Here is a 15,179-nt window from a genome sequence, read left to right on the forward strand (position 1 = left end):
TCGCCGAATTGCACAAACTTGCATTGCGCCCTCCCTTTACTTTGTCCATGTACACATCGATATATTTTCACTTAAAACGTCAAAGGAGCACCAAATTCTACAATATAGGAAAACAAAAAATACATAATCTCAATAAAATACATTTTAAATCAAACAATAAAATAACATAAAAAAGGAAAAACATGTTACACGTTTAAACACTACCAAAAGCAAATATTCACTTACCGTGATTTTCGAGTTCGCTTCGTACACCCAGTGTCACGTAAAAATCAAAATATCAATCATACTCAAATGACTTTTTTTCAAACCAGGTACTATTTCTGATCGAACGCTTCACATAGTGACCATCTGAATCTTTCTTCCTACAAACCCATTCAAATCCATCTAAACGGTTTTTACATTCGACTAGATGCATATCCTTCCTACATACAGGACACTTATAATGGCTACTAAGTAAACCTTCATTTACACACCAGTCAATTAAAGCTCTTTTCCCCTTTCGCTCCAAATTGTACAGAAACTTCAAATTAATCTTACTACATTCGGTCATTCTACCGTCTAAAGAATCAAACCAACACACACCACAGAAACGCTTACAAAACATCCCATGATTCAAAATTTCCCAGAATCATGCACCCGATTACGTCACAGTAGGGTTTCCATAACATTCAACTACTCAGTCTACCATAAATGAAATAACAACTTGGAGATAAATCAAACAACAACTTCACCATAATACCAGGGGTACCATAAAGTCTACTCTATCCCATATTATCATTAAACAATGTAATCAATATTGTCACTCTATTTTAAATATTTTTATATCAAAACTATCTGAGTAAACTTAAAATGTTAAGATATAATAGTATTATTGAGTGCATACAGATTTATACCAGACCAAATGTAAGCGGAACTGATGATAGTTAGTTTGATAAAATTTATTTTACCAATAGAAACACTATACAGTTCGAGAACTTACCGCAAAAATACTCTTACAGCTCTTCTCAGTATCACAGAGTACAATAAATAATTACTCTTCAAATTACTAAGAACGTTAAACACAGCAGCATAATGCAAAGCGCATGTGAAAGGCGAAGCTCAGGCGGAGATCTCCCAATACTATGTCAACGCTGTACTAAACAACTCAAAAGCATGCTTTCTTGTATAGTTTTCCACGGCTGCCGAAAAATACCTACTACTTTTGACTTAACTCGAAATTACTAGAATGCATATGAGGGCCGGAAACGGTACATTTACATATAGGGATCAATTACAGTTATTTAATTGCAATACCAATGACAGTTATACAGCAGTCGGGCCAAAATGGCTGTTTCTCGCCATTTGGCGACAAAAATCAGTCACAAAAATTATCACCAGGTTGCCGATTTCTAGCCAATTTAGCGAGACAACCAGTTACTCAGTATTACTTGTCCCTGTAATCCTATTTTTCCGGGAAAGCTTCTCCCTCTTCAGACTTTTCACGCTGCATTAGAAGGTTACTGCAGTTTTAAACATAACTTCACTAAAATTATTTTCATATAAACGAAATTCGCAACAATATTTACTCATGTGTAATATTAGTAAAGAAGAGTAACTTCAAAGTACGTAAGAAGACAAAAGTCTAAGCTGAATAAAAATAAATATATGTTCTTACATTTAATCTCAATGTTTTCCAATCCTTAATAATTTGCCACCATTTTTTCACATTACGTTACAGTCAGCATTTTTACAATTTTTTACACATTTTTACAATACTTCACAGTTAGCAAAAAACATTTTTGCAACAATAAACACATTTTACATTACAAAAAGTTTACAGAATAGGTTTTTAAAATAGATCTAACAGATGGCAGCTTAACACTCAACTTTGCCTTATATTAGCGCCCTCTATTTATAAAGTTAGAAGAAACACACTACTTAACATCACTTAGTTTGGCATGCTGCTCCACTCTCCAAATACAAATATAGTTGGTAAGATAAATTAAAACTTACTTTTTGATTTATTTGCATAATTCGTGTCGGGGAAGTATTTTGTCGGCAAGAGTTTCTAAATTACTTTGGTTTTCTACTCTAAATTGACTTTAATTATTCTAGTCTTTACTTGTTAATTTCTCTAAATTCCACTTGTTTAAATTTCTTTGTTTTATTCACAACATTTGGTTTTAAGTTTGGTTTTGAATTTTTCTTTTTACCCTTTGCCTACATGGATGACGAAACACGAATTGAATAATTGAAGAGTTGGATTTGGAGGCAATTTCCCCTTGATAAGTCTGTCTCCTGCCTGTTCAACAATTATTAACTTATGCATTTTTATAAATTTTTAGGATTAAAAAATTTATTGGAATTATATATAATACATTTACTATTATATATTCATAGATTTTGATACTTGCACTTGATTTACATATGCTCTCAGAATTTAAATGATATTGTAGATTAGTTCGCAGCAATAATTAATCATTTATTTGTAATTCAATTTCATTTAAAATTTAATTAACTTTAAATTTGCTTTTTACGAATAGAGAATGTTTGTTAAATTCAAATTTCATTCCTTGCAGCAATGGCGCAAGAGAATTATTTAAATTTAATTTAATTTTACTATATTCTTTTGAAATAGTACATGTACTTAAATATATTATAAAAATTATTACAATGTCGTTAAGAAGATGAGTGGTAATTTCAAGCGAAACAAGCACTGAGTAAGTGAAAATAGCTTAATATAAATTTCTTTTCTTTAAATAAAGAAGTTCGTATTGAACTTTTAATAATACGTCGAAAGAAATACATTAAAGTTTTGCATAAAAACCTTTCGTAATTTTATACCTGAAAGAAAATACTTCTAGCCGTGTATCATGCTGTTACAGATCGCAAATCATTCTTTAAATGATCATCTCAACAAATTTTGTTTCTAAGGTTAAAGACGGTTTATAAAACTTTACTTCTCCTTTTCCTTTCTGGAGTGTTGCTTAAATTGAAAAATAATCCTAGAAACATCCATGCTAGAGCGTAGGGGGTTTTTTCTGAGGAACTCTGAACAGATCGAAAGACTGATTTTTCTTTATTTACTTCTTCTAAAGGAGAGGAATCTGGCTTAGGAAGTATATACGTTGTTCACAAAATGTGAAGCAAAGACCTCGTGTCTCTGAAATTTTATCTTGGAAGACAAAAATACCACCAGATAAAATTTATCTTCCCTTGAAAAGAAACGTAGCACCGTTATTTTCCAGACTCTTAGCCCTTAGAAAAATCAAAAGAATGTGTAGTTTATCCACTTCTACTCACTGCAGAGATATTCCTTTTCTTGGCTTGGATGCATATGAGAAAAACGATACTTCCTTTCCTTCTACAGCGATAAAAAGAAAAGAAACAAATGCTAATAATTTTTCTGAAGTTGAATTGTAACTACTATAACCAATTTTGAGCACCGAATAGAAAATACGCATGCTTTTAGATAAAGATTACGAATATTAACTTATTTTTTTAGATGCTGAACTGAATAAAATTTCTATTCCTTATGATCAAATGTATTGGGTAGGTCTATAAATTCGTGCGCATTTTTTTGGTAAATTTTTAAATAATATAAAAAACCACAATTTAACAATTTAATCAATTATATATTTTCCTCCATTATCTACAATGTCTCGCCATCTTACAGGCAGCTTTTTTATACCATTACTGTAAAAGGACTCTGGTTTTGATGCAAAAAACTTTAAAGTTCATCGTGTACATCCTCTTTAGAATTTAATTTTTTTCCCAGCAAAAAAATTTTGTAAGGCACGAAATAAGTGAAAATCACTTGGGGCAATATCTGGGGAGTAAGCAGGATGTGGCAAAAACTCCCAATTAAATTCACTAATTTTTTACCGCGTTGTTCGAGCCGTATACGGTCTAGCATTAGCATGATGAAACAACACTTTCTTGATATTCACCAATCGTGGGTGTTTTTTGATCAATTCTGAGTTTAGACGGCAAAGTTGTTGACTAACTTCCGAATTAATCTAAATAATAAACTTCCGAATTAATTGTTTGATTTGGTTTTAACCGTTCAAAACGTCCTGAACGGAGATCATCATCAATGTTGCTTTTTCCAACTTTTAATTTTTTAAACCATTTCTGGGCAGTCCTTACGCTAATAGTGTGTTCACCATGTACACCATTAATTTGTATCCCTGCAAACCTGGCAAATTCACCACACGAAAATAAAAAATGTAGCACAGCACGTTTGTACTGATTATCTATATTCCTCTTCTATGGGTATTAAAATGCGTTCGATATTAACGAAAGCTGGTGATAAAATGAATAATATGTTAATCAAAAGATAATAAGTTTCAACAGGTTCAAAATTGTATTGTTTTAGTAAATGCGTCATAGTGAATTCCACGCATATTCTTAATGTATGTCTCATACGAACTTATGGACTGACCTGATATTTCTTCAAAATATATCAGTTTGTGCCGTTATAGAATACTTTCGAATATTAACTTACTAACATTTCTGTTTACTAATCCAGAAGAATTACATTTCTGTTTATTAATCCAGAAGTCAAACAACAAAAATCAGCGTTATATTTTCAAATTTTCACAGGACATTTCACAGGAGTTTCGATCGTTTTACCGAACCACCATCGTCAGCTGCAAAAGCGCAAAGGAACGAGATAGGATATAATGATCAGATAAGATAAGAAAACCTGGACAGAAAATAAGCTAGTGGCGCCATCTGTTGATGAAACCAGAACTAAAACATAATTTTTTTAAAGGCCGATGGCAAAGATGGATTGGAATTAGGATCGTTAACTAGAACAGAAAGATTTTTTTTGAATGTGAAATATCTCTAGAAAATCCAGTTCTCCAATGGAAGATGTTTTTTGAATAATTTTGGCAGCAGAAAAATTGAAAGTGTGATGTTCGGACCAACAATATTAGGCAGTGTTCCCTTTTTTCTAACATATGCCTCATGTTCCTTGACGCGAAATTTTAAGGCTCTCTGAGTTTGGCCAATGTAAATTAAACCACACAGTATACAGCAGTACATTATGAATAAGTACTGCATAAGTACTTATTCATACTGTACGAACCGGAGACTTATGGAAATACGAAAATCATCGAATTGCAACTTTTTTATAGCTTGACTACGCATTTAACATGTAAGTTAAATGCATGTTTTAGGTTTTTTAGTGATCCATGTATTAAGTAAAAGAACTATTTTCAAAGCTGGATTCCTCTCTTCTTTTAAAAAATAATATGATGTCGAAGTATAATTCGTTTTCACAATCCAGGAAACTTTTAATGCGGAAGATATTTATTTTCTCATTTACGTGTACCTTTTCAGCTGAATGACTATTTATTTAATTGAAAGGAGGAAACTAAATAGCTAAGAATTTTTATTTTCAATAAATTATTACCTAAGTTCTAATTGCACGAAATGCTTTTCAGTAGAATTAAAAATGCGTTATAAAAATGTCAACGTAATAAAAAAAAATATTTTTTTCCAATAAACTCTTTAAGCCCATAATAAATACTCTGCGTTTTTATACATAAAACAGGAGCCTTAAACTAAATTAAAAAAATGCTTGATATAATAATTTAAATTCCCTTATATATCTTAGTAATTATTTTCAGCAGTTTCGAGGGAAAAGTCTCATCAGGTAGTGTTATAAGGTATTTCTCCCGTCTTCTTAGCATGCCTTCGTAGTGTAGCGGTCAGCACGCTGGGCAGGTATATCAGAAGTCCGTGATTCGAGTCCCGGCGAAGGCGTTGCTCATTTTTCATCTCTCCTGCTTTGCACAGATAGCATGAGCGTTCTGAATGCGCTGAATTCCTTTCCTCCAAAACATCCGCACACGGCAGCTCTTAGAGAGATTCTCTTGACGTCAGGCTCCTCCATTCCCTTAAAGATCAACTGGATAAAAGGACGCTCCGGGCAGAAGGGCAACGAACGAGCTGATGAACTGCCTAAGACCGCAGCTCTCAAATCAGAAATTGACAAGTTCCGCTTTCCGCAGAAGTTGCAAAAAAGCTACTCAAGACAAAATTCCAAGAGACATGATCATCACGATCGCGGGAAGAACAGACAGGTAGATTAACTTAAAACATCTTCTCAATACCTACTCTCAAGAAGCTCAAATGCGGCCGACTCTTCCTGCAGGCCTGTATCAACCATGGGAAATTCCCACCGTATCACAGACGATTCCTCAGACGGGACGTCAACTGTTCTTGCGGTCTTCGCGGGAAAGACGCGGGCGCACTTCATCTCCTGCTCTCTGACAGAGCACCTTCGACAGCAATTCTTTCCTTCCGACTACATCACATATCCCGTGAATAGACCTTTCACGGACTATTACTGCTACAACGGTATCGTAGAGATAATGAAGCAAGTGAATGAAACGAATTATATCCATGAAACTGAAGGTTAATGTAAAATGTAGAAAGGCGGCCTAATCGTCAGATTGCTAGCAACGACTAGGATGACTTCTTAATTCTGTAGTGCCGCTAACTTAGTTTGGCGTAACAGATTAAATAAAGTGACCATATCTCTCCTGCTTTCAAAAAGTACCTAATGTCGCTACAGTGGCGTCCGAACTAAAAAGGTGGTGGATGATGATTCTCCACACTCAGGATTTGGCATTTTGGCCCCCTAAACCCCAGTCGCCCTTTAAAAGGGGGAGCATATAAGGTTTTTCGCCCGCCTTCTTAGCATGCCTTCGTAGTGTAGTGGTCAGCAAACTGGGCGCGTATTCCAGAGGTTCGTGGTTCGAGTTCCAGCTAAGGCGTTGCTCATTTTTCATCTCTCCTGCTTTCAAAAAATACCTAGTGTCTCTACATTATCTCTATTTGTGTTGGTTTTGTGACAAAACACACATTTTTAGTGATGCACAAACTTAAATACACATGCTTGAAGTCTTCTACGGAGATTTTTGCCTGTAATGAAATCGGTACTTACTTGTTTGAGTTTATTTTATCAGAAATTATTTCAAACTGGGTTAGCATTGTCATAAAACGTATTCTCTACGCTTTAAATCCAAGTATTAGTTTTTGACTTAAACAAGTAGTCTTTGTCAGTCATTCTGTAAAGCGTAAAAGGGAAATGAAATTTTGAAACCCAGTTTGAGGGGTTTTTACTACTGACAAAATGGACTTCCTGGAAAACGACCGAACCGTACGAATTTCATACGTCAATTCCGGTTTTCGCAAATGATGTCAAGGCATAATTAGAAAGACACTGGTGCACATATTCTAGTATTAAAAGCCAACGAAAGATAGATGTTCGAAATTATATCTTTCATATTATGCCTGTGAAATAAATAATCACCATATGGTTAGGTTTGGTTTTTATGATTACGCCAAAGCCCGTTAGGCTATCTGCTTAAGAGATGGAATGCCTTCGTAGAGGATTTTGTAAGAGAAACTGGCTCTTATTACTATATAGAGTCGGTGTGTTTTTTTTTTTTTTTTTTTTTTTGGAAGCATACAACGTGAACTCTACGTAGAAGACGAAGTAGCGAATACTCGCTATGTCTTGAAGAATATATGCTGCAGATGGTTTTAAAAAACCTAAAAAGGTTATTTAAAAGGTTATTTATTTTTATTTTTAGGTTATTTTTATATTTTAAATAACCTAAAAAGGTTATTTAAAAGATAAAAATATGCTAAAAAGGTTTAAATAACTAAAAAGGTTATTTTAAACTAAATTAAAACAGATGCACTCCCTTAGTGCTCACAATTCACCACCACTTGTAGCTAACTAAATTAACAGAAAATAATAATGTAAAATGCACATTGAATTAAGATCGATAACTACTGGCTCCTTAGTTTAACTAAACGCTAAATCGGCTGCACACAGCAAAGCCAAGCCTAGAAATATCAGTATAAACTGAAAGGTGTCTAACATCGACTAGAGAGCTAAATTCAAACACGCAGCATAAACTTGGAACTAAGTCCGCTACTACTCTTTTTTGAACTCTTGAAACGCAGCTTAAATACTGCTTCTGAAACACGTTTAGATTAGCATACTACATCATAACAAATTTACATTCCAGCAGGAAACTGAAATAAGGAAGGAATCGAACTAAAAATAATTGGTCAGAATTAAATAAAGTCCTTACAAGTAAACTTTTACTTTATGTTAAAATCATTAAGATAAAATAAAATTTGAATTCTCAGTTGAATGAAAATAACTTCAAGAATATCGTTTTCTAAAATACACCTATATTTATTAAAAGAATTAAAAAGAAATTCAGTCACACCAAAAGCTCAACAAACTTTTTTTTTTTTAATATAATATATTAAAAAAAAATATTTAGTAACTGGGATTAAAAATATTTGAGTAACAAACCAAAATTCAACACCTGTGACCCAAAACGTTCATTTAGGGTATAACCAAAGAGGTATGCGCAAATAAGCGTTAATATCGTAACGAGCCATTTCACCTTAGAAAATTGTCCATGAAGGCTTTCATCTCCTTAGGCAGATAAGCCTCGCGTGCTTTTCGATAGCAGAGAAAACTTACCTAACCTTTTTCAAGCAGCAATTAATCCACAACATATGCTGCCATGTATCATTTAGGTTGATCCTTCTAGATTGTTCGATATGAGTTGAAAATACAGACAGTTCACCAGGTTCCTAAGAAATCAGAATGTTTTTAAAACTGGGATTATACGAATTTCTATGACGGAGACTTCGAAATTTAAAAATTATAATTAGAATAAGGAATTTGTATAAATAAAAACCAATTATATATTTGGGTTTTAAAAAGATATAAAAAATCGTAGAGTTATTTTTTTTAATTCCATATGGTTAAAAAAATTGTTTTTCACAAATTTAATAGTTTTGCATTGAGAAAAACTTACTTTTCATAACACAAAATTTTAGTTGCAGATTTTTTCCGTGGTAAAATATTCATCATCAAATATTTTAATTTTCATGAGAGAAGTGTTTTGCCACGAACTTGCAAGGATTCCTAATTATAACGATTACATAAGTATACCCATAAAAAATTCTGAATTTTAGTTAGTTCCATATTCATACGACGGGTTGCCAAAAGAAGCGGAAAATTTAATAATAAACTAATTTTACTTTTAACATTATAGAAGAAAGAGTTTTGATAGAAAATTGGAAACTCCTTCTTCGGAATTCTAAATAAAGAAATTAATAATAACCTTTCCTTTTAATTTACAGTAGTCTCAACTCTCTATGTCTAAAGGGCAATTCAAACTTGGCATCCTTAACAGACGCGTCTACATTTCTGAAGTTTCGAATTCAATTTTTAAGATTTGCAAATACATGGGAATGCGCCTTCAGAAATATCTTCCTGTCTAACAGTTTACCAACAATAATGAGAATGAGTTTGCATAAAAAAATTACAACTCATTCTCAAGTTCATCTTGTAAATAAACTCGTTACTTAAGGTTAGAACTGATTTCAAAGAGACTTGAGAAAAATTCAGATGTTTTCGATGTGGAATGACTGCGAAATAATTACCCGGGAACGAGCATTTCAAACTAACCTGTCAAGACAACTCTGGAAAAACTGTCGTCGTCTCTTTGCCTCGTCTTAACCCGGACGAAGGCGTCTGTCTTCCCGGATACAGCAGCAGTACAAGAGAGGCCTTCCAATTTTCCGCGAAGCTGAATCGGAGGCGAGTCGTTAATTATCCAGGGCGTGGTGTCAATTGGGAAGAATCCCTAATTGCGAGGCGTGGGCGTCCCTTGATTCAATTTATTACACGCATTCTTGAAATAAATGCCCCGGTGCTGAAACAATGGTAACGGTTCTCATTCCTCCCTTATATCTCCCTGTAAATGATCGTATTTCTCTCTTTATTAGCGTCTTTAGGGGCAGATTATGGCCCTACTGCCTGTCTCTAGAGTATTCGGGATCCAAAAAAGAAAAAAATTAGAATCTCTATTATATAGCATTTGGAAATACCTCTAATGGCGAACGCAATTTATTTTATTGTTTCCTGGAAATGAGAAGTTTTATCACTGCAAGTTTCTAACGCTTGGAAATTTCACCTCAGTCTTTCTCTTTTCTTTCCTTCCTAAGTCCACTTCCTATCAGACAGATGTACATTTCAGTGAAAGTTATCTGTTTGGCACTTTAGCTCGGCAGTTCAAACCTAAACCACTATAAGACAAACTTTCAGCTAACAAATAATAAGTGACAATATTAATATTTTTGACTTTTATGACTCATTAAGTCAGGATTTGTAATATTTTTTTTTATCAAAAACGTTAGTTAAATATTTTTCTTTTTACTTTCGCCAGCCTATGGACATAGATAAGGCAGGTAATGTTTTTGGTCTAGGGATTCGATAATACGTTTTGAGTAAATAGGTACGAACTATTATCCACACAACACGTTTTGACTATTTTTAAAATGATATCGGACTGTCTGTGTGTATGTGGGTAACGATGGTTTCGTCCACAATATCTCTTGCATCAAAGTTCCAATTATTTTTATTTTCCCCAGGTAAGCTAATACTTTTATGTATAAATATTGGAAAAAGCTTCCGACTTCAGCCTTCTTTTTCGACTCAAGGGCCCTTTTAATAAATCAAAGCTATAATAAGGACCCTTGTAAGATCTGTCCCTGTTATTCCACATAAACTAAATTAGTTCTTACAAAGAACATGGCGAGTTCTCGCACAGGCGTGAATTAAATACCAGCACAGAAGAAGGGTGAAAATAACCCTTTATTAATTCAAACTAATTAACAGAAAGGCACGGACTTCGTGCGTTACAAAGACACCGACCACTTGCGGTGGAAACTAAAACGTAGAATATAATCAACCTGAAATAAACAGTGCAAGAGCGCACTTAAGTTTACGCCTAAGGAGGTGGACTGATAGTAATCTAACCGGCGTGATACTAATCTGATAAGGCCAAAAGGCTTACTAGCGTCACCGCGAAGTAACAACGAAACGCGCGCTTGGTTAACGAAATACGCTCTGAATAAACTGAGATATTCACACGTTTAAATAGCACTTCACTAACTTTAAATTTACATCCTGGCGAGAGAATGTGAGGGGAAGTTGAGAAGTTTAGAACAAGTATCGAAACAAATTTGTTATGCAAAATAAAGAAACCCCTACACCCTTCATTTAGTCTGATAGAAACTTTTAAATAGAGTCTGCATCTTCATTTTCTTTCTTATCAAAATTTCGTATTTATGCAAAATATGTTTTAGTTTTTGAAGTATTTTCTTCCTCCTTCCAGCATGCCTTCGTGGTGTAATGGTAGCATTCTTAGCATGAATTCGAGAGCTCTGGGTTCGAGTCCTGGTGAGGATATTGCACATTTTTCCCAGTAGAATCATTACGTTATTTTGAAGCAGGAGACATGAAAACGAGCAATGCCCTCGCCGGGACTCGAGCCTGGGTTTCTCGAATACATGCCGAGTGTGCTACCGTTACACCACGTAAACATACTGGAAGGAGGGAAAAATACCTTATAAGTTTATCAGATTTTTTTCTAATGAAAATAACTTTCGTAAATATTAATGTACGAGAATGGAAACTCGTTTTCCAGGTTAAAGGTTTTCATTTCAATTACAAAATTATAATTCATCGGGCTTCACAAATTACTGCATGAAATTTGTGGAAGCAGATAAATATTGAAGCACAATAAAGATAAGGATATAAATTGTACATATGTAATACTGAGATAGTAAATTAAAATCAGATAATTGGAGTTGAGTTATTAATAAATTTCCGAAAAGGGAGAAATTTGACTACTAAGGGAAACTAGGCACGTTTTTGCATTACATGTGTATTGTTTCCCTTGCGAAGGATACTAGAAACCAAAAGAAATAGGAATTATCTACTATGAATCAGTCATTCTATTTAAGTAAGTTTCCCAGAAACCATACATTATGGTTATCACCGATTCAGCTAAAAAAAACTTTCGTAAACAACTCACATTATTTTTTATAGCATGAAAAATAATATGCAGCTACTTTTAGGTTATTACTATCTTAGCAAGTTAGCTGAAATTGATACAGATAATTGGGAATCATACGAATATCCTGCTATAATTAATAATTACTGTCAAAAAAAAACAAAATGTATTAGAAGCAATATCAATTTCAGCTCCATTCAGAATAAGAAAATAAGATAAATAAGATAAATGGGGATAAAATCTCTTTCATATTTGTTCGCTTTACATGCGCGATCGATTCTATATATTAAATATAAGCACAACAACATATAGGGTGGTTATAATTAAAGTTCCACTTTGAAATGGTCATAGAAGAAGAAAAACTACTTAACTAAATGTTATCAAACTTGGTACTCGCGTAAAGGAGGACATAAGAATTTATTTTCCGCGAAAACAAAGTTTAAAGACTCACCACCAGGCAGAAAATGGCGCTGTATACAATATTGTTAAGCGAAATAAGGGTCGAAATCTAACTTTACATGGTTTAACACGTTGTATACCCTTAAGAACCATTGACCTAAACAAATTACCAATTATCTTAAACTCACCGTTTGGTTTGGTATGACTAAGTTCATAATTGGACCATTTTTTTGAAGAGGAGTCGGCAGCTGAAACTATTACATGCACTGTGACTGCAGCTCGCTTAGCGTCAGTATAAGACGCTTCGTGACAGCTGAACTGCAGCAACGTGGCATTTTAGACACGACGATTTTTATACATGACGGAGACCTTCTGCACATTGACACATGCGTCACACAGTTACTTAGGCAACATTTCACGAAGGAATGGATTATTGGCCACTACTTCCCCACTTCGTGGCCACCCCGATCACCAGTCCTCAATCCCTGTGACTTAAGGATATGGGGTTACCTCAGAAGCATTGTTTATGGTGATAATCTAAACAATTTAACGGAACTGAAAGATGCGATACACCGACATGTCCGTAACATTACTCCTGATGTGCTAAGAACTGCTGTTAAAAATACAGTAATACGTTTTAACTTGCTTTCGGAATAATGGCAGACGCCACATTGAACATGTTTTGTAACACGTGTCAGACACATTAAACACGTTTTAAACCGATGTCTTATTTCGTTTAACGATATTGCATGCAGCGCCATATCCTTCTTGGTAATGAGTGTTTGATCATTTTTCTTCACGGAAAATAGCTTCCCATGGCCTCCTTTACACGATTATCAAGTTTGATAACATTTGGTTGAATAGTCTTCATTTTATGACCATTTTAAACTGGAACTTTAATTATAACCAGCTTGTATTTATCTCAACGTCTGCCAGAAATATGAGTTACCACTAAAACAACACAGAATGAAATTTTATTAAGTCTTTCTTTTTGAATGAAAAATTGGGAAATCTTGGATTCTAGGAAAAACCTCTAGGTACCAATTTCAATACCTTTTTAATTCAGTATAGACGTTTAATTATCGCTGCTTTTAGGATCTGCAGATACCTTTGCAACAACTCCAGATAATTGTACGTACCTTGAGTTCCGCATCATATTTGAGTGCCGCATGGCAAATTTGAATAGCACAATTATTAGGAACTATTAATTACTCTGAAAATTTCTACTTAACATGAAATTTACGTAATTTGGTGTAATTGAATAACTTGATAGTGAAGAAATATGATAATTATGATAGAACGCAAGGCAACAGCAGTGTTTCGTACTATCATTCTTTCAGTGTAAAATTTATATCTATGGTAATATATTCTTCGTTATGCTTTATACGTTAAGATTGAATTAATTATTTACAACAAAAGCACTCTAAAGGTTTTTGGCCTATGTGAGGCATGTCTTCATAGAAGATTTTCTTAGGGAAAGTGGTTCGAATTTAAGATATTCATCGTAACTGAAGATGCAACTAGCCGTCTAATTGCTAAACACCATTGATAATGAAATATCAGCGCTTTTCAGTTTTAACCACCAGTGGTGGAATGTTTAGCATCATAACTACAGTGCATAATTTTAATTACTTTGCGTGTAATATATTATTTTAAATGCTAATCGCTGGCTCCAAGAAAGTCTAATCTCTGCGTCCTGACAATTGCGCCCCCCCCAACCTTAAAATTCGATCGTAATCCTTCATTATCTTTATTGTGGAAAAGAATCGTCCTTTTCCGCAATAAGGTTTTACGTTCGAAAAGGATCGGCAACGATGACGTCAACGTCAACAATACATGAGGGGACAATCTTGAATGATGCTAAGATCACCTGTGACTATGTGTATGTGATAAGGATCCACAAACTTATTGTTATCAAGAAGCTAGCAATCACATTTTCCATTAGCTACCACATCGTGGTGATTAACAGTCATAGTTCGTATATTATTTTCGAACTTAAAACAGGGTGCCACTTGGAACTGTTGGTTCGGGAGCAGACTTTGATATTTTTTGAAAATTTGAGGAATTTGGAGTTGATCATACAAAGGGTGATTGAATTGTACCGTACAGAAAATGTTTTTATGGAAAAAATTACTTTTCTTCCATATATAATTGCAAAAGTCGATTATTAAATCTTTGACAATTTGGAAACTTAGAAATTGTTTATTAACTTTGTAAGGATCCTAAGTTTTACTAACGTTTATTTTATTTTAAATCTTTACTATCACTTCTTTTTTCTACTTCCGGCCAGAATTAAAAGCTTTTAACTTATTTATGCAAATTTGTCTTGCTAACGCCAAGTACTTAAGTTGTGGCTTTTTGCCAAGCAAGAGAGAGGAAGGAGTCATTAGAAGCAGGCCGCTTGCCATGGTAGTTTTACTCGTTTGCTGGTTGCCCTCAAGGCCAGAGGTTTAATCCTCTTGATAATTTTAAACGTATCATAGTTTTAGCAGCTCTCTGTACTACATACGGCTTTTTGTTAATTAACAGCCACTCTTAAAGTAGGCACTTGTATATTAATCCAAATTTAGTTTAGTTAGAATTTTAGTTAATATTTTTATATTCTTACGTTCAGACCACAAGTGGTTGGTCTCTGTATTCTGAAGTCCGGAAATCTCTGTAAAGATAGAAAAATAAAGGGTTTCGTATACCCTTCCTGTGTGTATTGTCTACTTCCCACATTTATTGAACATAGCTTTAGTAAGCTCCCTGTTTCGAGTCAGGACAGTTCATGTTTCCAAGGCAAGTAAAGAGGAATACCAGTCCTGATAACTTTAGCAAGAAGATTCTATAACGTGACATTTTTAAAAGCATGTAATAAGTTAATGGAATGTTTTGCGAAGGCCT

General features: G+C 34.0%; 1 protein-coding gene across 2 annotated transcripts in view; it reads left to right on the top strand.

The window, feature by feature from the left end:
- The window catches only part of LOC118192073 (uncharacterized), a 544,392-nt gene that overhangs the window by 305,448 nt on the left and 223,765 nt on the right, over positions 1-15,179 (top strand). The window lies entirely within an intron of this gene.

Source organism: Stegodyphus dumicola, chromosome 10 (assembly GCF_044657685.1).
Source record: "Stegodyphus dumicola isolate Sdum_Otavi_A_Nest chromosome 10, ASM4465768v1".
Taxonomy (NCBI): domain Eukaryota; kingdom Metazoa; phylum Arthropoda; class Arachnida; order Araneae; family Eresidae; genus Stegodyphus; species Stegodyphus dumicola.